This window comes from Xiphophorus maculatus, chromosome 4 (assembly GCF_002775205.1).
Source record: "Xiphophorus maculatus strain JP 163 A chromosome 4, X_maculatus-5.0-male, whole genome shotgun sequence".
Taxonomy (NCBI): domain Eukaryota; kingdom Metazoa; phylum Chordata; class Actinopteri; order Cyprinodontiformes; family Poeciliidae; genus Xiphophorus; species Xiphophorus maculatus.
The window spans coordinates 27,844,150-27,866,896 of NC_036446.1; positions in this window are offsets into that span (position 1 = coordinate 27,844,150).

Consider the following 22,747-nt stretch of genomic DNA (forward strand, 5'->3'; position numbering starts at 1 on the left):
TAGCATGAACAATCTTTGAGTTTTGTACAACTGGCAGCCACATTCCAGGTATTAATTAGTATTAAATAAAAAAAAAATGTTGAGGAATATATTACAAGAACTGAACAGACAAAATATAAGATGATGGATGAGAAAACTATTAATTCAAACTAAATTACTGTAGAACATTCAAAGCAGGAGTCTCCAGCTATAGAACCACTGACCTTTGAAGACTCCAACCAATTGTGTCTTTTATTAAGTTGTGCATCTAAAAGTTTCAGAGCCTGCTACAATGCATTTCAAATGTTTGAGACTTCTTTGGATTAAAACTGAACATAAAGATCACTATAAAAATTACTACATCTACTAACTAGTTGACAAGCTGATATATCTCCAGTTGTGTTTTTTTTTTTCTTTTTTTCTTTGGGGTAACTTTCTTTATTTTATGTGGGATGGATTGGGGTTTTTTTTTCTGTCATAATAAGTTTTATTTCTCTGTTCTTGGCTACATTTCCTACGTCTGGCTCCTGTACAAGAAAGCATACGCTCAAATAGGTGCTTCCTGAATTTAAGTGCTAAAATATGTAATGCTTCCTGCATTAGAGCAACAAGAAGATGATAACGTATTGATCATTACAGAGCACATCTCACATTTTGAATAGTGCAGGATAATCACATAGTTTTTCTCTTTTGGCTCCTTTCAGGGTGTAGAATGTGATAGTCCATGAATGTCCTTGATGATTTTGTCATTGATTTTTTTTTTTTTTTACCCCCACAGTGCCAGCCTGATTTCCTTTTGATGATCAACCAAATAATTCTGGTCTGGACGTGCTGGCTGAGGCTGAGGAAGTGTGACTGTCAGTGCAGGTGTAGATCATCAGCCAAACTCAAAATATTTTACATTTATGTGACTGCAAAAAAAAAAAAATTCTGATTGAATCTTTTTCTTTTTTGATAAATGTAGAGTGTCTTGAAAAATTATTAGTGATGAACATGAATGTCATTGAAATTCCTTCATAATTTGCTGTCGATTGAGTTGTTTTGTTTATATATACATATATAAAATAGTTAGCCGTTGGCTAAAGAAGGCATCACAATGCAAGCTCGAAGAGAACATGGAACTAGAAGGCACAATCAATATTTTTAGCAAAAAAGTTATTAGAAATTCTGAAATTTAACTGGTTATTGGTTCAGATCAATGTTGGTATTTTGGCAACTTTGTTGCTATTTTTAGCAAATAGTACAAAAAAGTAACCAGCTACAGATTCAGACATTTTTTTCCTAGTGTGACTAGAAACATTAGTAGACTTTTACTTAAAGAAGGCGAATGATTCTGCTGTGGCCTCAGCACTCACAGGATGCCCAGTACTTGTGCCCAGTCGCTCCCAGCTGTAGTCAGAGCAAGAAGGGTGTACAAACTTTTTGACTTTCCCGCCTTATTTCTCACTCCTACAGCTTCCATTGTAGTTGATTTAGTGCCAAAGCTAAATCAGACTTGCTAACAAGTTGAATGTTTTAACCCTGAGGTCAATCACATCTTAGCTGTGATTGACAGTTGCAACTATTAATCTACAACTTTGTTAGAAAGGACTTGCTGTTTTAATGACTTCTTAAAGCTCAACAACAAGATATACTTACATCTTTTTTCACTAGATGATGAACATTATCTAAGCCATTAATGAAATCTTAACTAGTTTAGTTGACAAAGTAAATGTTGAATTAGTTGAAACTGAGCTAGTTCACTTAGCTATTCAGACTTATTCATTTATACGCTGAAATGCTGATGAAAGTCTAGCCTAATAAAAGGCAACCCATCAGTTAAATTCCCACAACTTTGTGTTTTAAAAAAAAAGTGCAGGAGGAATGGGACATCTGACGCATAAATAAAGGCAATCAATGACAAGTTGTTAAATATAGAGTGTACACTGAAATGAACAAAAATTTAAAATGAATCTTTAAAAGAGACTCTTTCATCCCATGGAGCTCAACATAAATTGATGGAAAGAATTGAAATGGAAAGACCTGGAAATGAATGACCAAATTACCTGAATTTAAAAGATTAGAAGGTAGATTAATGTTAGGTTGTTATCTTTGCTGCTGCTGCTGGATTGATGTATGAATTTATGCAATCCATATCTTTTTTTTTCTTTTATTCAGGGCCGAGTAACAAGACGAACAAATTATTGTCAACAGAGCTTTTCAACCTGACTAATTTAATTGACTTAGCATAGTTTAACAATGCATTCATTTTAGTGTTTTCAGTGGTTAAGCTTACGTATTTTCCATCCAAGACTATTGATTACAATAGTTTGCTTTTTCAGTGTACATGTCCTATGATGTTAGGTTATTGCGTAATGTGAACAGTTTGATGTTAAATTCAGAAATTTTCTTTAACACTTTTTAAAAATAATTTGGTATGTTTCTAAAACAGACAAGAGCAGAAACAAAGAGGAGGGACAAAGAGGCTGAATGATGGCATGAGAGGGGAGAGTGTATTTTTAGCTGCTTATCTGTCACATGTGTTTCCACCTTTGATGGCTGCTGTCCATCAGATCTTTGGAGCGTGGTGCCCCCAACCTTGAAGATACATCAGGGATCACACACAGGCACGCACACCCCCCCACACACACAGTGCGTCTTTCTATCCTCACAAGGACTTTGCATTGACTTCCATTCATTTTTTTATTAATTTCTATAGCCTAACCCTGAACCCTATCTCTAACCCAAACTTAAACTCAATTCACACCTCAGTCTTAAATCAAACCTTTAACTGAAAAACTGCACTTCCTCTAATGTAGCCCGGGCTTTCGGTCCCATAAGAAGCAGTCAGTCCTCTCGGTGTCGGTATTTGTTGGTAAAATGGTCCTTGCAATGTATCAAAAGCAAAAACAACACACACACACACGCCCATATCTTTCTCCTGTTAATAAATGGTTTGACAAACAAGGGGGACACAAGTGCCTTTTTGTTTGAGCTCAATCACATCGTTACCAGGTCCTCTGAAGTATGATCAGAATATGAATTATGGAGAAGACACAAGCATGTCTCTTCTTATAAATTAAATTATCCTGTTTAATGTGAAGACAGATCCTACTGCCCTGCCCTGACATATTTGCGAGACAGCTTGCCTCCTGGGAGGAGACTGAATGTGTGGACACCTTAGAGACCACAGATCCCCCTCCCCATCACTCCCTTCTTGTCAGCCAGCCTAATTATCTTCACACCGTTGGACACATTAGAACCTACTGCCTAACTGAGGACACACAAGCTATATATGTGCAAATAAACATTGAGTGTAACCTCAAAGGCTTTATGTAAGAATATGTTTACCTCAGGACTGCAAGCACTGCTGTTGTCAAGTGATTTTGAGCAAAGTTCAAAAAGTTTGTGAAGAAGCCTTTGGGAACATTCAGAAGCAGCACAACTATAAAACTCAATGTCAAGTGAAAAAAATGTAAAAAAAGGAAATAAAATTCAGGTTGACCACAAGGCTAAACTGAATTGTTCAGAGATGCTTCCTTTTGTATTCCTGGCCAAAGTATTTCCAGTATTTCCTGCTGGCAAATGGCTAGCCGTCAAAACGACTCACAGCCACATCTTACAAGGGCACAGAGGTAATTTCTTTTCCCTCTGTAAATTATTAAAAGTATGAAGGAAATGTGGATTCAGTAGACTGAAAAATGCAGCAAAATACTCCAACCTGTTAAAGATTAAATATTAATTACTGTCACACACAAGATGACCATCTGCTTTGGTCCCACTTGATGTCTTTTTGAGAATAAAGAATCCTTCTGCAGAAAGCAATTTGTAGCATGTAATTCAGTCTAGAACATCTGAACTCTGGCTGTATTTCATGGCAGAGTAGAAACATTTGCTGGATTTTTATTTTTTATTTTTATTGCAGCTTAATAATTTTGAACCAAGTCTGTTGGGTGTGTGAAACTGTCAGAAAACAGGAAGGAGACGCATCTCATGACCAAGGGTTGGAATTTAGATATACTGGTTATTTCTATGAATACTGAGGATAAGGTTTGAACAACACCGTTGGCACTGTTTTCAGCCTGAAGATAGTGACAAGTTCATCAGCCACTTTAGGTTTCCATGGATACTCCTGTTGAGCCTGTGGTCAGAGGTCCAGCTTTGTGGGTATCGATACGGCCGCTGACCGCACAGCGATTCCAAGCAAGGAAGGAAGGAACTCCAGCAGGAGGTGACAGAACAACTGTGTGTTTGCCAGGAATCTTTAGTTTTTATGGGATGGAATTATAAATAAATTCTGAGTTACAACACATGTAGCATGATGAATTAATGTACTTACTTGTTCTGATGTTAATCCATCTAAAATGTAATCACTTTTTTTTTAATCTATGGTGACGCAGGTTAATGACAGATTGTGGAATCCCGTGAAGAGATGATCCTCTCTTTATGGCATCAGTAGGTAAAGCGAGTGACTTTATAGTTTTTTCTGGTTGAGCCATAGTTTTGGTGAATGGGCCTGTGCTAATGCCAATAAACATTAGCTGATGCTAATTAGCTAAAGTAAGGCCTGAATTGCCCAAGTCTTAACCTTTCCCCAGCACATTGATGCTACATTTAAAATACCCTAATTCATCTACATGTTGTACAACATTACACATTAGATATTGCTACTTCTCTACTCTACTTTATAAAGTTTACCAACTACTACAAGCACGCTTTTTAATATTCAGAGAGGACATATTTGGGACATATTTCCGTCTATTTGTATATTAAAATGAAAGCATGTACAGTATATGTACATATATGACAATGAAGGCCTGTTAATGAAGGAATACATTCCTTCACGTGCGTTGGGTTCCACATCGATGGTGATGAACAAAGAAAACAGAACTAATTCCATACCTACACAGTTCCTTATCTGGAGTTGTACTTGCATACACAGCTGTCTTAGCCTAGTCATCGCCTTCCTGTGTAATTCTGCTCATTTACAGTGTCACATCCCAGCTCTGTCTGGGCTTTCCTCCATTGACTTGGATTCTGTTGGTTGAATTTCAACTGGGCCAATTAGTGAACAGAAGGAGAAGTTGTGAACGATGATGTAGATTTTCTGCTGTGGTTTAGAATTCCAGTCTGCCTAACAATGGCATTAGGAAGTGATCGAAGACGTTCAGTCCATGCTGGCCACACTTCCAAATATAGAATCAATATAAAAAGCCATCTTGTTTGGCTCTGCACTTCTTTCTTCAGTCAATTTACAGTGGGCTTCATAGCGACGAGCTGGCGCATTACATACCTCACGGGCAAACGTTAGAAGTTGGATAAAGTTTAAAACCTTAACACAGTCCACGCCTTCAGAAAGCAATTGTTTCTCAGTAGCCAAGAGTCGAGACCCTCTCTAAGAAGCATACCATAGAACAAGGAGCTGGTTTTTACCAGGGTACAGTGTTTCTAAATTAAGTGGGGGTTTTTTTCAATAGAAAATCCAGACAAGTCTTTATCCATTAGGCCTGCTCTGCAAGTAAGTGGCCCAGATAGATAACCTGCCATGTAGCTCAGATGATTGACTGAAACAATTCAGCTGTCTGCCATGGACAACCACCACAGCAAACAGTTTCGACACCAGTTCACAAAAGCCAGCAGTTAATGGGCACGTCTGATGGCAGGTGGCCTGAACTGTACAACCGATACACTGAAACGAAAAAGCAACGGGAAGCAGAGCAGAGCGTTTGGTTTTGTAAAATGCACAAAGAAGGTTTCAAAGAGAACATTGACTACAAGAATCTCGAAGGGGCAGTGTTTTGTAAAATATACTTTTTTGAGCTTTGCATCATGTCGTGTTATTCCCTCATCAAAAACGTACCTGGAGTGTTGCCTTGATTCTTTCATTAATGTTTGAGAAATCCTTCAATCTCCATGGCAACCATTCAGCTGCACAAATCGCCCGGGTGGACCTGGCACCACCTTCAAGGTGCAGCTCCTCCTCAGAGCCGCAGTTTCTGAGCTTCACAGAGGAGCCCTCCCCCACGACTCCGCCACTCAGCTCCTTCAGACTAGCCAACAACAACTAGCAAACACCTGGTGGAACTGCGCATTTGATGAGCTCGTTATAGGAGCTACTTCTCAGTTTAACGCTGGTGAAACATTGTTAAAGGGTTAATAGAGGAGCCATATTGTGATGACTTCCTGAAGGCGGAGTTTGAGAAAGAGCAGGAGTTTTTTTAAAGAGACAGAGGCCCAATTTCAAGGTGTTACATCAGGAAGTAAAATTTCTTTTAAGTAATAGTTGATATATAGCATTTTCAGAACAACTGAAGGTAAATGATTATGCTGTAAAATGGCACTACGTTCCTGCAAAACACATTATACTGCCCCTTTAAGAGTGTACATATTTTCTGATTTAGTTCAGAAGAGAATTGTGAAAACACCTTGAACATGAACACGTAAGGAAAAAGTTGAGAAATGCGTTTCTTGTGTCATGCTGTCATCGTGGCGTAGAGACAGACGGTTCAGTTGAACAGAACAAAGCAGCAGCTTGAAAGTAAGGGCGTACTACTAACTTAGCAGCAAAATATATCTGAAGTTGTAAAACGACAACGACCAGGGGAGCCTTATGGGTCAGAAACCAGCCTGCGTGGTCTGCTGCTCTCCTTTTCATAGGAAGGGAGGCCTGGTTGTCATGGTGATGCAGTATTTCTCCCGAATTGCACATATTGATTTGCAGAGGCGTAAACGACCAAGCAGGAGTGAGAAGAAAATGTGCGTGTGTGTGTTTGGGTGAGCTGCTTTAGGGGGGGGTTGGGGATGAGCTGCAGAAGAAGAAAGACAAGCGGCGGCGTTACTGAGGCTGGATCATCACCAGATGACTTCTGCCTTCACTCACACACGCGGTCGCACAACATGTCACCTGCACAATGTCGTCCCTTCACAGCTTTGTGATGTCGGCTCTCCATCCTCACCTCGGGCAGCGCACATGGCACGACATGACTGCCTGTGTCAGTGTTTCTTTCAGTGCATTTTTATTACAGGTTTTTAAAAAATGGGGGAGGGGGGGAGAAAAGCACACTGTCTTTCCTTGAGCCACAAGAAAGCGCTTGTAGGGAAACACCAGTTAAACATAAGCTCATGCCTGAAAACAGCATTCGCCGTATGTTATGCCTTGTGTGCTCGACAGATTAATCAATACCGGTGTGCATGAAAAACCGTCGTCGAAAGCCGAGCAGCAGCGTAGCGGGTGTGTGATGTAATCAAGAGAAGCCCGGAGCTGATTCAGTGGTAATTATCTATCCGGTGAACGACTAGAGAAAATATGTCACTGCAAATGCAAAAGATGCAAAAGATCCTTTCGAACCTGAATTTGTTACACTGTCTGCAAAAGAAAACAAAAACAAAACAAAAATCATCCTACATGAGGTTGTAGAATATTTAAATCAGTTCTGGTGAAAAGTTAACATACATCCATCATTGGCGTGAGCTTCAGAAATATTTTGGTCATATTTAGCTGCAAATATTAAAGGGGCGGTAGTACGTGTTTTCCAGGCTCATAGTGCCGTTTTATAGCACAGTCATGTAACTATGTTACCTCCAGTTGTTATATAAATGCTATATGAATCAAATATCAAAACAAATCGCGCCTTCTAATCTGAACACAGATCCCGACCAGACGTCAACAGTTTTGAAATGGATAGAGTGAACATTAATCGATGCATAAAGCAAAAACAATCTTCAACATTCAGGAATCGACCACCAAGTTGAAAATATGTGAAGTATGCTTAAGAGCTGGCACAGATACATCCAGCTAACAATAAGCTTAACCTCAATTCTATCAGAAGGTTGTGGAACATGTTGAAAAGCTGGTTCTGTGCCAGGGAACCACATCGATCTGTCAAGACGAGACTGAAATACCCAGAAAATTTAAGCTGGATGCTTGTTGTTGGTTACAAAAAAAATAGACAGTTTATCTATGACTTACTGGTGGACTTCCATTCATCCATCCATCCATCCATCCATTTTCTGTTCACCCTTGTCCCTAATGGGGTCGGGAGGGTTGCTGGTGCCCATCTCCAGCTACGTTCCGGGCGAGAGGCGGGGTACACCCTGGACAGGTCGCCAGTCTGTCGCAGGGCAGGACTTCCATTCACCCTTATTATAATTTTTACTATGCTAATGGGGAAAATATGACAATTTCACTCTTTTGCATATTAAAATATGAAGTTTGGTTCAAATCCACCCATCTATCCAGCCATTATCAATATCATTAAAAGCATCTAGTAATATGAACATTGTTGCCTGTAATAATTGCATGCAGACTTTTCACCAGCACTGTGTGATGCTTAATAGCTACTGGAGAAAATGTACGAGCTCTACAGACTGTTTTAAACTTTTAAGATTTTCTTGTAGAAATATTATTCAACAGGTTTCCGGAATGTGCGGTAGCAGTGCTCGGGTCAACAAGAAACAAAAGTGAAAACCGTGAATTATGGCCTCAGGAAAATAAGTCGGGCAACTTCAGGCCCTGTGCTTTCAGCGTCAAGCCTTCAACTCTTACTGTGGTTTTCAACAAAGGAAACTTCAGAAACGTGACCATCTCCGGAGCTGGTTAGGTCTCCCGAAGAGGATCGATACATGTCAAGACGCCGCCTCCAAACCAATCAGCTATGTTAGAAAAGGAAGAAAATATAAAAGCAGACAGTGCGTGGGAAGGATATGCAAGAGTGTTTTCCTTCAACTCTGATGAATGAGTTTTCTAAGAAGCCCTTCAGTGTAAGTGTTTGTGTGTGTGCATGGATAATTTGTCCTGCGTGTCTCAGTGAGGGGTTGACGACCTTGTCCAACATGTACCTTCCTCTCTCTTAAAGGCCTCTAGAGGTGGGTGCCAGCCCCTTTGTGACTCCTGACCAGGAACAAGCGGGTGTTAATGAAGACAAGAGGAAGGAGCAGTTAAAAGCGCCACCTCAGGCAGAAAAAGACAGACTTGGATTCAGTGAATCCCGGGATTGTACCTGTACACAACTGATTTAATGCAATACCAGCTTCTCAAATGTAATCCTGTGAAACAGGCACTATTTCAGTTTTTACACCCTTCCTAGCACATTAAAGCTGCAGTATGCAACTTTTATAAATATGTTTTTCTACATATTTGATAAAACTGTCGCCATGTCATGACAGTGCAACACTAGAAAGATAATCTGTGAAAAAAAATAATAAAAATCGAGCTTCTCGTGCTCTCAGTCAAAAACAACCAATCAGAGCCAGGAGGAGGGTCTTAGCGTTGTCACTCTGCTCGTGTACGCTCCAGTAAATGTACTATTGGCGGAGAGACGACGTACTGCTCCAGGAAAACTGTGAACAAATGCCATGCTAACTAGCCTTAGCATTCATAACAGGCTCTGCTGACGGGGAGAATGTGAGCGCTGCGTACACAGGACTGATTAACTGCGATAAGACCCTCCTCCTCGCTCTGATTGGTTGTTTATGACGGAGCAGTATATTTGTTCACTTCACAGCAGGCCTCTTATGCTGTCTCAACATAGTGACAGTATCAAGTATTTGTTAGTTTTAACAAAAATTTAAAAAAATCATATTGGTTTTTTGAATAAAAGTTATATTTTTAAATTGACTTGTATACATAACCTGTACATTCTTTCATTGTGCTAAAGAAAACAACAACAACCCTGAAGTTTAGTTTGCTTCGTCTGCTTGGGTTTTCCTCTGAGCCGAGAGAAACACCCAACATTGAACTTTAAAGGCATCGTTGCACAAACTAATCCAACACACCAGCAGAAAAACCCGCAACATTTTCAGTAAAATGCCATTGTGTGTCCAAGGACTTACACGCAGAATGTCGGTCTTGACCTTATGCATTCCTCAATAGCGAACAGCACCAGAACTCCAGCATTAACCTAAGACACGGCACATTCAGGCCAGCATGTTTGTGGTATTTAAGAAAAACCGAGAACTGTTCAGTTTGTGAGGGACGAGGCGAGCGCGTTTGAAAAACTGTGTGAATGCGAAAGCTGAATTCCTTGAACGCTGTTTGAAAACTGTAATCCCGGCCGAAAGGTCAAAAGTCTCAGCGGGTTTTTTATTTGTGTCTTTGTGCTGCTGTTTTAAGCCCAGAACATGCTTTGTACTCCGTTCAAAGAGCAACACGAGGGGTCTGTGAGGGGATTAGTCTGAATGAGGACGGCAGAGGCGGTGGTGTGCGTGGGTGTGTAAGGCCGCTCAGATACACACGCTGTTGTGACTGTCATACTAAAACCTCTCAAAGTCAACTTTTTTTTTCTTTTTTTAAACCAAAGACTGAACATAACATACATTTTGACACATAGTTGGTTTAGAAATTTTACATGGACCCATTACAGGCATGAATGTCACATTGATTTTCAGCCTTTACAGATTTTTTTTTTCTTTTTAACCTTTCCATCAGGTTAGAATCACTACACAACATTCAGCAGCCATGATTCCTACAAACAAGACTCATGAATAGTTTATTATTATTATTATTATTATTATTATTATTATTATTATTATTATTACTTGTTTGAGAAGTTCTCTTATTTATGCAGGATAAAAATGCCACCTCACAGGCTCAGATATGTTCATACACCCCAAAGAACATGTAAGGTTTTGGCAAAATCCTTGCTTTCTGTTTGATTTTTGGTCATTTAAGTTGACTGGTTTCCTGCTACGAAACAAGATTTGCAGGATGGACAGGTGAGCCAAACTGTCATGAAGGTGAACAATACGAAGGATACAGTCATTTTTATGCATTTTATTTTAGTAGGTAATAATCAATACATTCTTAGTAAAACAGTTTGTACGAATTACAGCTCTAAGAGATAAATAAATCTGCTAAATTAAAACCAATTTAAAATGTAGCAAACTCAAATTAATTATTCAAATCATGAACATCACTTTGGTCATCTGGTTTTTCCTCTGCAATCAGAAGAAGCAGACTTGGTTTGCAAATATGTCGTTCAACATTAAAGAAGCGGCATTGAATGCATCTTAAGTGCACAAAGATATAGAGTTATAGGAGATCCTTCCTCAGGCTACACCATCACATATGCCAACATCATCAGTAAGTGTTTAAATACTGGCATTTGGGCAATCGTTTGCACTGTTTACTCATTTTTAAAATATACAATTTTCTACAGTATGATAAACAGAAACAATATAAGAACCTAAACAAATTTGTGTGCGTATTTTCCCTAAATAAACAAAGTGACGCAAATAATCATTTTAGAGCAAATCAAAGCAAACTCTTTTTGAAGTACAGCTGAAAACTACAACACACACACACACACACACACACAATATATATATATATATATATATATACACTGCCTGGCCAAAAAAAAAAGTCGCCACCAAAAAATGGTCACACTCTCTAGATAATCTCCTATGCAGTACTTATCCAATAGGAGGCTTGTACCTATTTGCTTAGTTAAATCCAGGAGGCGACTTTTTTTTTGGCCAGGCCAGGCATACTGTATGTGTGGGGGTGTGGGTGTAGAAAAACTCAGTTATTGGGCCTAAAATGCTGGTATCGATATTATCAATATCTTGGATCAATATGCCTACCTCTGCAACAGACTCAATCTTGATTGCAAAGGACAAATGTTTGTCTTTCCAAAATCAAAAAATTATAACTTTGTCAATCTTTCAGCCTTTTATTCTTATCTCGTTTCACATCGCAACCCCCGCCTGCTGATGTTTCCCACCTTTACAGGCTAGCAGTGTGTTTTAAAGTCTTTACTTGTTGTATGAGCGACGGGTTGTAGGGGAACAGGCCTCATTACACCTGAGCGCCAATTTAGATTCCATCAAAATGATTCATGTCAGTATTTAAAATACAACAAAGCAGCACACAGACACACACACACACACCGGCAGCAGAGGTTGGAAAACCCAACCCCAGAGGTCCCGTGGTCCGGGACTGTAGGAGTTGAATTGATGAACCTGAATCACCCTCTCAAAAACACGACTAATCCTCTGCCTCTCCACAACAAACACACACACAGAACGCCTCCTCCCTTCCTCTCACACTCCTTTAGCCTCTCTCCCACTCTGCATTCAACGCAGCACGCTCACGACCGCGAGAGGGAGAGCGCACGCATGTATGCGTGTTTATTTGTCTTTGTCCACGCCGCGATTGCAATGATGCGCTCTGAGACATTGTTAGCCCCAACAGAGGATTGCTGCTGTGTGTTTCAGCTCAAGGTCTCAGCCTCCGTCTCCGGCTGTGGTCTCAGCTCCTTCCAGCTGCTCCTGAAAGCTCCACTCTGCCTGAATGAGCTGCTAACCTTGGCACCAAATCAATATCAGCCAAACTCTTTGAAGAATCACAGATGGAACTGGCCTCACCGCTCTGTGCTCTTGGTGCTGTGTAATCAGTGTGTGTGTGTGTGTGTGTGCGTGTGTGTGTCTGTAATTGCTGCCAGCCTCTTTTTCCTGCTTGGCCTCCATCCAGAGGATTGCACAGTGTGCTGCTGAAGTATCCTCTCTCATTGGAGATTTGAAGAGCAGCTATAAAAAAAACAACCTTCATCTCAAAAAACATCATTTATGCACAATTCATCTTTATTTTCCATCTTAATGTTTTGTTATTCATCCACAGAACCAGACGATTTAGTCTCCAACTCCTCTTAGGTGATCCTCAAACACCCCCCGCCCCGCACACACACACACACGCATGCTTCCTGTAATCCATCCTGCCATCATCTGATCTGGGTGTTGCTGAAGCTGATCGATGGATGTATTGAAATATCTCGGGGGCGTGATGGGATGCCGTGTTCACACATGCACAGAAGCATATCAATAGTCCGAACGCTCAGGTCCATCATCTTTGTCTCCAAATACAATTAAACTCCTTCTTTTACACGAATGCTCTCCGCGCACGAGCAAGCGCTCGCAAACAAATAGATTCGCGCCTAAACGGATTTCAGGGCCGACGTGAGAGCGAACCGGCTCCGCAGGACGATTCGGTGGCACCGCAGGGTGAAGTGTTTATTCATCTTAGAGGGGAGAAAATGTTCATACTTAAGACAAGGGAAATGTTTTACTTGTCTGTGAGGATGTCCACACATGAAAACAGATTCAGAACAAAAATTATTTGTTGAATGGTTTTCGGTATTTTACATCCCAGCGACCGACTTTCCAGTTCTTCACCAGAAAGTCAGTTGCTGACTTTTTATTTGCCGTTTTGTGTGGAATATAACTTATTTTTAGCTCATTCTAATCATTTTTCTCCTCTTAAAGAAATATGTAGTGTGTTTTTTTTTTTACTTTTAATGTTTAGTGTCTCTTTTTGACATTTGCATGGCTATTTGATTTGCTGCTTCTACATTCTTTCCTCATTAATTCAGAGTCATGCTCTTCATTCTGTATTCAAGACCATTTGGTGTCATGTTTACGGTCAGAAATGAGCTGCTTAGCTTCACATTTAGGAGACATGTCCTAAATGTGTCTTGTAGTTGCTGCCAGCCTCTCATATTAACGTTTTGGGCATCACGGCTTGATTTCAGTTCATTTTACCGGTGCTTTTGCTGTAAGTCTGTTTCTTGTTTTGTCTCCTGCCTGGATTCGTATTTATTTTCTTATATTTCGAAGACAGACCCTGGCTTGGCCTGTTCTGAGACGACTGAGTGAACCAAATGTTTGTGGAAATGTTACGCTCATCTACAACCAACCGTGATGTTTGTCTTCTTTCCTCTCCCTCCAGTTCAAGAAGTCCAGATTGCTTTAAAGCAGAAGTATTATGCATTTTACAGGCAAATAGTGTCATTTTGCAGCAAAATGAAATAACTATGTTACCTTCAGTTCTTATGAGAATGCTATATATGTAAACATAATGTAAAAGAAATCTGACTTCGTAATTTGACTCCTTGAAACTGGGCCTCCGTCTCTTTAAGATTCAACAATTTCCAACACTCCGCCACCAGAAAGTCATCGCAACAACGTTCCTTCATTAAGCGTCTAACTTAGTCCAACTGTCATGTTGGTGGCGAGTTTTCTAACCCACATGCAGAAACACTCCAGAGACAGGAAATACAATAGTGAGATTTATTTACAGTGAACTCAAACAAAAGGAATCAGGATCCCAGTTCGTCTGGCAGATCTCAGGGCAACTAGGGGAGGACAGAGATGATTAGTCAGGACCCAGGAAATTTGACGTTTGGTGGAGGTTGAGGATATACCTGTTCGGGGGGGAGTATTGGACCGGGAGAGGACCTTGAGGGTATAGAGGCTGGTCAGCGGGTTGAGGGTCGAAATCAGAGGCGGCGGTGGCGGAGGACGGACAGGTAAGGCTCAAGGCGGTGAGGATTCCGTCTCGAGGGCGACTGATGACCAGATAGCTCCAGACCAGGGTAGCTGGGAACAGAGAGACAAGAAGGGTCAGAATCTGGGGGACAAATCCTAGTAGAAGTAGCTCAAGGTAAGCCGGTACCATTACAGGCTAACACTCTGGCAGAGAAGTGTCAGCATCCTCCTCCATTTATATGCCTCCAAATGAGTAGATGGAGGACAGGTGTGCAGACGCCGACTCACACCCTCAGAAGGTCTCCGGCTCCCTCTGGTGGAGAACAGCTGACAAACCTCAGGACCCCGACAGTACCCCTCCCTCAACGACCGCCACCCGGCGGTCCAAACGAACAGGAGGGCAGAGACGAACGATAGTCTGAAATCAAGGAAGGATCCAAAATAAAAGAACCCGGAACCCACATCCGGTCCTCCGGGCCGTAGCCCTCCCAGTCGACCAGGTATTGCCAGCCCCGGCCCCGACGACGGGAGTCCACGACCCGGCGAACAGTGTAGGCTGGGTGCCCATCTATCTCACGGGGGGGAGGAGGGGGGTCGGAAGGAGGGCACAGTGGACTGGTCAGGACGGGCTTAACCTGGGAGACGTGGAATGTGGGATGAATCCGGAGAGAGGGAGGCAGACGTAAACGTACAGCAGAAGGACTGACAACCGACTCAATTTTATATGGGCCAATGAAACGGGGAGACAGCTTTCGAGACATGGACTTCAATGGAATGTCCCTGGTGGACAGCCAAACCTGCTGTCCCGGCGAGTAGGTGGGGGCTGGGCGTCGTCTTCGATCCGCGAATCGCCGGTTTCGATCAGATGAACGATTCAGAGCTGCTACTGTGTCTTTCCAGATTGAGCGGCAGCGGCGGATGTGATGCTGGACCGAAGTGACCGAAATTTCCTTCTCATCGGCCGGAAACAGTGGAGGTTGGTATCCTAGCGAGACTTCAAAAGGGGACAGACCAGTAGCAGATGAAACGTGAGCATTATGTGCATACTCCACCCAATGCAGAAACTGACTCCAGTCAGAGGGGTTGGAGGAAGTGATGCATCTGAGCGTGGACTCCAGCTCTTGATTCATTCGCTCAGTTTGACCGTTTGACTGGGGGTGGTAACCAGAAGTTAGACAGACCTTCGCTTCTAGGGCAGCACAAAAATGTTTCCATACCTGGGCGGTGAACTGTGGACCTCTGTCAGAAAGTATCTCCTGTGGGATTCCGTGCAGTTTGAAAACGTGCTTCACCAGCAGCTGAGCGGTCTGAAGGGCTGTGGGAAGTTTCCTAAGTGGAATGAGATGACAGGCTTTTGAAAATCGATCAATGACAGTGAGTATGGTGGTCATGCCCTTGGACGCAGGTAACCCCGTCACAAAATCTATAGCGATGTGTGACCATGGGCGTTTGGGAATAGGCAATGGATGAAGCAGACCTGAGGGAGGCTGATGAGATGATTTATTCCGGGCACAAACAGGACAGGCTAGGACAAACTCTTTTATGTCTTTATGAAGTGATGGCCACCAGAACCGACGGGAAATCAGGGCCACAGTTCTACTGACCCCAGGATGAGCTGAAAACTTCGTGGTATGCATCCAATGAATTAATCTAGCCCTCACTGCAGAAGGAACATATGTCCTATTAGGCGGGCCTGTGCCAGGGTCTGGTTCAGAGGTCTGAGCTTGTTTAATTAGATCTGAAGCCTCCCAGGAGACTGTGGCTACAGTACAACTAGCAGGTAAGATGGCAGCTGGTGTCTCAGGTTCATCAGAGGCGTGAAGACGGGACAGAGCATCTGGTTTTATGTTCTTTGACCCCGGGCGGTATGAAATGGTCAGATTGAATCGGGAGAAGAATAATGACCAGCGGGACTGACGGGGGTTTGATCTTTTGGCGGATTGAATGTAGGAGAGGTTTTTGTGATCTGTCCATACCAAAATGGGATGCTCGGCGCCCTCCAGCCAATGCCGCCATTCCTCCAAAGCCAATTTAATGGCGAGGAGCTCTCTATCACCAACGTCGTAGTTCCGTTCAGCTGGGGTGAGTCTGCGGGAGAAAAACGCACAAGGATGAGTTTTCTGGTCAGATTCAGAACTTTGAGAAAGTACGGCTCCCACCCCTGAGTCAGATGCATCCACCTCCAGGATGAACTGTTTGGAGGGGTCAGGTTGAATGAGGATGGGTGCGCTAGAAAACAGAGTTTTGAGTTTCTTGAATGCCGCTTCAGCCTCAGGTGGCCAGTGAAACGTCTTCTTAACTGAAGTTAACGCTGTCAGAGGAAGGGCTGTTTGACTGTAATTTCTGATGAACCTTCGATAGAAATTGGCAAACCCCAGAAACCTTTGGAGTTGTTTCCTGTTTTCTGGAGTGGGCCAGTCCAAAACCGCCTGGATCTTGTCCTCTGATGGTCTCACCTGCCCGCCCTCGAGCACGAAGCCCAGAAAGGTAACTGATGAGCAATGAAACTCGCATTTCTCAGCTTTGACGAACAGCTTATTTTCCAAAAGTCGCTGAAGGACTAAGCGAACATGTCTCCGATGTTCAGAGATGGTCCTGGAATATATCAAGATGTCATCAAGGTAGACGAACACAAACACATTTAAAAAATCCCTCAAAACGTCATTAACTAGCGCCTGGAAACAAGCCGGTGCATTAGACAAACCGAAAGGCATGACAAGATACTCAAAATGTCCCAGGGGTGTTTTGAAAGCTGTTTTCCACTCGTCTCCTTCGCGGATTCTGAGAAGGTGGTAAGCGTTTCTTAAGTCTAACTTGGTGAAAACTGTGGCATCCTGAACCGGTTCGAAAGCCGAAGCTAATAGAGGCAGCGGGTATTTGTTCTTGATTGTTATTTGGTTTAGCCCCCGGTAATCAATACAGGGCCGCAGAGAGCCGTCTTTTTTACTTACAAAGAAAAAACCCGATCCGAGTGGAGACGATGATGGTCGGATGATTCCTGCCGCAAGAGACTCGTTGATATAATTCTCCATGGTCTCCCTCTCCGGTTTGGAGATATTATAAAGCCGACTGTTAGGCAGTGGCGCTCCAGGGAGGAGATCGATGGCGCAGTCATAAGGGCGGTGCGGAGGGAGAGAAAGAGCACTAGATTTACTGAATACTGGAGCCAAATCATGATAATCTGGTGGAATGGCAGCGAGGTCGGGTGGATCAACCTCCTGACGGTTTGCCGGTGACTGACTCGGAGGGGCGGCTGAGCGGAGGCAGGAGCAATGACAGGAAATGGACCAGGACTCCACATGTTTCTTAGACCAGTTGATATGGGGATTGTGGAGTTGAAGCCAATCAAAACCCAGAACTACAGGGGAGCTAGCAGCAGGAAAAACAAAAAATGATATCGTTTCCCTATGATTCCCAGAAATTAAGAGGTCTAGGGGTCTGGTCTGGTGAGTTATGTGAGGTAGTTGTTTACCATCCAATGCCGTAACTCTCAGGGGGTTAGTCAACAGAGTAGTTTCGATATCTAATTGTTTGACCAAATCGGAGCCAATTAGATTTCTCTCACAACCTGAGTCAATCATGGCTGACAGAGTGAGAGACTGATTATTATTAAACAAAGTTGCTGGTAACAGGAGACGAGGAGAATTTTCTGTTTGGAGATGGTCCGCCAGTCTCCTCATTTCCTCTGGCGGACCCCTGCTTTTAACTTAGTGGGACAGGTGGTAACAAAATGTCCGGGTTCACCACAGTATAAGCAGAGGTTTTCTTTGAACCTCCTTTGCCTTTCTTCTGGCGTGAGTCGGGTGTGACCGATCTGCATTGGCTCGGCTTCAGTGAGAACTGTGGATGAGGAAACGGCATCATTAGATCTTTCAGGTAGCATTGTGACCGGGAAAATGCGGCTCTTGGATTTTGCATTGGATCTGGCCCGCAGCCGGTTATCTAAACGGATAGTCAGTCGTATCAGATCTTCCAAAGTGTTCGGTTCATCTAATGTTGCCAACCCGTCTTTTATAGATTCGTTTAGAGAGTGAAAATAGGCACTCTTAAGCGCCGTTTGCCCCCAGCCTGAAGCAGCCGCTTTAATCCGGAACTCAATAGCGAAATCAGCCACCGTCCGGTTACCTTGCTTGATTTCTAACAAACCACGGGAATCTGCGGTCTTATCTGTATCTTGGTTGAATGCTTGCTTAAACTCCTTTATAAACTCGTCAAAAGTACAACCATAATCCACTGTGGAAGAGTATTTGGCTTCTGCCCACTCCAATGCTTTACCAGACAGGTGTGATAGAATAAAAGAAATTTTTCTACCATCCTGAGAGAAGCTCTGAGGAGAGTGATTGAAAATTATGGAGCATTGAAACCAAAAACCTTTAAACTTACTTGCTTCACCTGAGAATCTCTCAGGCAGGGATGGGCGGAAATCAGAAACTGTGGAGTGGACTGTATTCTCTGACCTGGAAGGTGGATTCGGATCCGAGGCGGGAGCCGGATCGGCAGCAGGAGCTGCAGCAGCAGCGGATGCCTGAGAACTGGATCTTTGCAAAAAACCTGCGATCTCTTGCAGAGTGCGGTTCGTCTCGGCTTGGCGTTTACTCAGCTCTTGTAAGGCGGCGTCGTGGTTTTGAATGAGAACATGCTGCTGCTCCAAAGCCCTTCGGAGTGACTCTGCGGGGCTAGGTTGTTGGCCAGAGTGTTCTGTCATGTTGGTGGCGAGTTTTCTAACCCACATGCAGAAACACTCCAGAGACAGGAAATACAATAGTGAGATTTATTTACAGTGAACTCAAACAAAAGGAATCAGGATCCCAGTTCGTCTGGCAGATCTCAGGGCAACTAGGGGAGGACAGAGATGATTAGTCAGGACCCAGGAAATTTGACGTTTGGTGGAGGTTGAGGATATACCTGTTCGGGGGGGAGTATTGGACCGGGAGAGGACCTTGAGGGTATAGAGGCTGGTCAGCGGGTTGAGGGTCGAAATCAGAGGCGGCGGTGGCGGAGGACGGACAGGTAAGGCTCAAGGCGGTGAGGATTCCGTCTCGAGGGCGACTGATGACCAGATAGCTCCAGACCAGGGTAGCTGGGAACAGAGAGACAAGAAGGGTCAGAATCTGGGGGACAAATCCTAGTAGAAGTAGCTCAAGGTAAGCCGGTACCATTACAGGCTAACACTCTGGCAGAGAAGTGTCAGCATCCTCCTCCATTTATATGCCTCCAAATGAGTAGATGGAGGACAGGTGTGCAGACGCCGACTCACACCCTCAGAAGGTCTCCGGCTCCCTCTGGTGGAGAACAGCTGACAAACCTCAGGACCCCGACACCAACGCTGTTAGCGGCGTTGGACTGAGAAATAGTTTGTACAATCATCTCAGCAGATGTATTTATATATTATATATAAAAGATCATTTTCTGACATCAGTTTTTATCGGCAACTTTTTAAGAAGTACCAGGTCACATTTTTAAGAAGCTCAGTGTTTTCCAAAAGTTCATGTCTTCTGGAAGCACAAAAATAATACAAGGGACTGGGTCACTTCTCAGCCATCAGAGCAATTTTCTTTATTTTCAAACTTTATTGATGGTAAGGACAGCCTCACATAACAAATATATCCTCTGATTTGATTCTGCCGTCATTTTTCCTTGTCTCCTTCTTTCTGCTCTCCTCTCTTATTTCTTTTCCTTTCCTCCTGTCCTCATTATTTATCTTTAGTCTATTCTATTACTGCGCCCCACAACACCCCGCCCGCCCCTTCCCCAGTTCTTATGCCTTCCTGCCTTCTTGTATTGATTTTCGTTTCTAGGTTCTCATCCTTTTCACTCCCATTTCTCTCCACTGATGGCACCTCGCTGCTCGCCTCTCCCACTGCCTCCTTCCTCGCGTCTCCGGCGGTGAGTGCCCTCCGCATTATCTCGCCGCTCTTTTGTTAAAAATATCAGATGCTTCTGGACTTTGCAGCCCAGGCAGGCCGGGCCGCGACAAAGGGCGCGCGCGGCGGGTGAACACGTCTCGGTTGCCGTACGCCATTCAAAAGCCATAAAGGTCACCCTCTTCCCTTATACGTTGGTGAAAAGGAGTTGGTATGGATCCAAAAAGCTTTCAGACAACAGAGCATGCCAGCGCTGTCGAGAGATTTGTTAAGGCATATTTTAAGGTGCAGCGCGAGAAATGAAGCCGCCGATGTAAAAATACTGGCTGGATTAGGAGTTGATGGGTGGATTTTGCTCAGTAATTTTGTTTGTCTGTCTGCAGCAACGTTACCTTGCTTCCCCGTCTGCTTTAGTTATTCGAACGTCAGCAATTTAAAAAAATACAATCATAGAATCTGTGAAACATTAAAGTATCGAAACTGAACACGATGTAAAATATATATTTTCAATGGAAAAATTCATGCCTGTGCAAAGATGACATTTCTTTTATAAGCAGTAGATTCGTGATAATGGACATAATTTTTTTATTATTATTATTGTTATAGGAAGTTGCTAGTAGAGACCAGGACAAGGTAAATGCGTCATGAAAATTGTTCATCACAGACATTAAATACTGACGAGAAAATTTCCCATATGAGCAGCAGATCAAGTCTGCTCATTTAGTCATAGCAAAACAAGAAAATGGATGTTTTTATATAATTATTGCAGAAAAGATTCACTGAGTCAGGTGTCAGTGATCAAAATAAGATAAAAACTTACTGCATATAGTCATACAAGATAGATTTTTTTTACACACTTTTGTTTCCCTGCTCATATTATTATACTCAGATATTAGTAAACCTGAATATTACACCTTTAGCCTTTTGTTCGGATCACAGCTCTATAAATGAGAATATGAAGAAAGTGTTCAAAAAGTGAAACTTGTACAAGAGTCTCGACGCACACAGAAGGAAATACTATTTGAAGCCTTTATTTCTGTTTAATTTGATCATTTTGGTTTACGGTGAATAAAAACTGAAAAGAAAGAGAAAAAAATTCAGCTTAGAAAATTTGAGATTCATAGAAAATCAAACAAAAAGGGATTATGGTGCAAAATTGTTAAAGAATAGTCATGTTTTGGTCTCCGCAAACATCATGTAGAGAGTTGGGTATTCCACAAAAGGTCACAGCTAAAAAAAATGAAACCGTTCAAAGAGTACCGAGTCTGATTATGATAATGGAACATTGAGTGGAAGGAAAAAAGTTTGTTTGAAAATGTTTCATAACAACCAGCGATAACGACAGCCCTGAGGCCTTCAGCAGCAAGTCAGAGCCTCCACACTCTGGGACTCATCCAGAACATGTGCTGTGTTAAGAGAGTCCTGAACAGGAAATGACATCAGGAACCTTTTACCCTGGCTCAAAAAGCACTGGACTAATGCTCGGAGCGCCAAAGTCCTTTGTTTCCCCCCAGATTAAAGTAATTTTCGCATTTTATTTGGAAATGTGAAGGCACAGTTGACTAAAAATTCAAGATATTTGAAGTTTCCACAGTCAGTATTGATTGGAGACCCAAGTTATTGGCTGGTGTTGGTCCACTTTTTAGTTTTTAATTCATTTTATTTTTATTCTTTTAAACTGAAGCCCAAAGTTAACACGGCTGTCTATCAGGATGTTAAAGACAACTTCATGCCTCTTTCTAAAGACAAGTGTCATAAAAATACAGATTTTCAATCTGGGCTTTGCACATCAGCATACTGGAAAAACATAAATAAGACACCTCACTTAATATTCATAAATCACTGTTTTCAATTGATCAGAAAACTGTTCACTCCTACTGCTTTTCACTAGGCAGCATTTTGTAATAAAACTCTCTTTAATTTGTCTTACATGTTTTTATTTTTATAGTAATTTTGGTTTTTTATCAGCTTAATAAAGGAAATAAACATGTATATAGTGCATCTATGAAATGTATTAGTCTTATTTTTAGCTAAGTACGTGATATAAATACATTTTTTTAATTCTACTTTATTGGGATGCACCTGTATGTGTATATAAAACCTACTAATTCAAATTTAAGATGCATAGCAATAACTGACAGACTATATTTGATCATCATAGTCCACAAGACTACAAATCAGGATCCTGAAGATACATAAAAAAAAGGCAGAATCTACAAAAGAAGGATTGTTTGCTCTACTCAATAGACGGCATTCAGATTGTGTGTGCAAACTGGACACCGTGTTTGTCCTGACCCTCCAGCCAACGAGGAGGAGGACGAGGAAGAGGAAGAGCTGGTATCAGCGGAGCAAAAATGTCAACGAAGACGAGCGATAACGAGATGGCGCCGTCAGAAATGTGCGCCTTCGCCCTGCCGCTTCTTACTCAAACATGCAAATATCGATTCTGGTTATTAATTGACCGCACGGAGAGTTAACGGGAGGAAGCAGGCCGATTGGAAACGATAAGTGCCGTCTCTCAAAGAGTGTCGATGGAAAACAAACAAAGCACTGAAAAAAGGCTGTTCTCCTGCGAGGGTTTTAAAATGAGAGCGCATTGGGCTGTGATGCAAAACTCACGGTAATAATTATTAGTAATGTTTTGGAAACATTTTGAAGTCTTA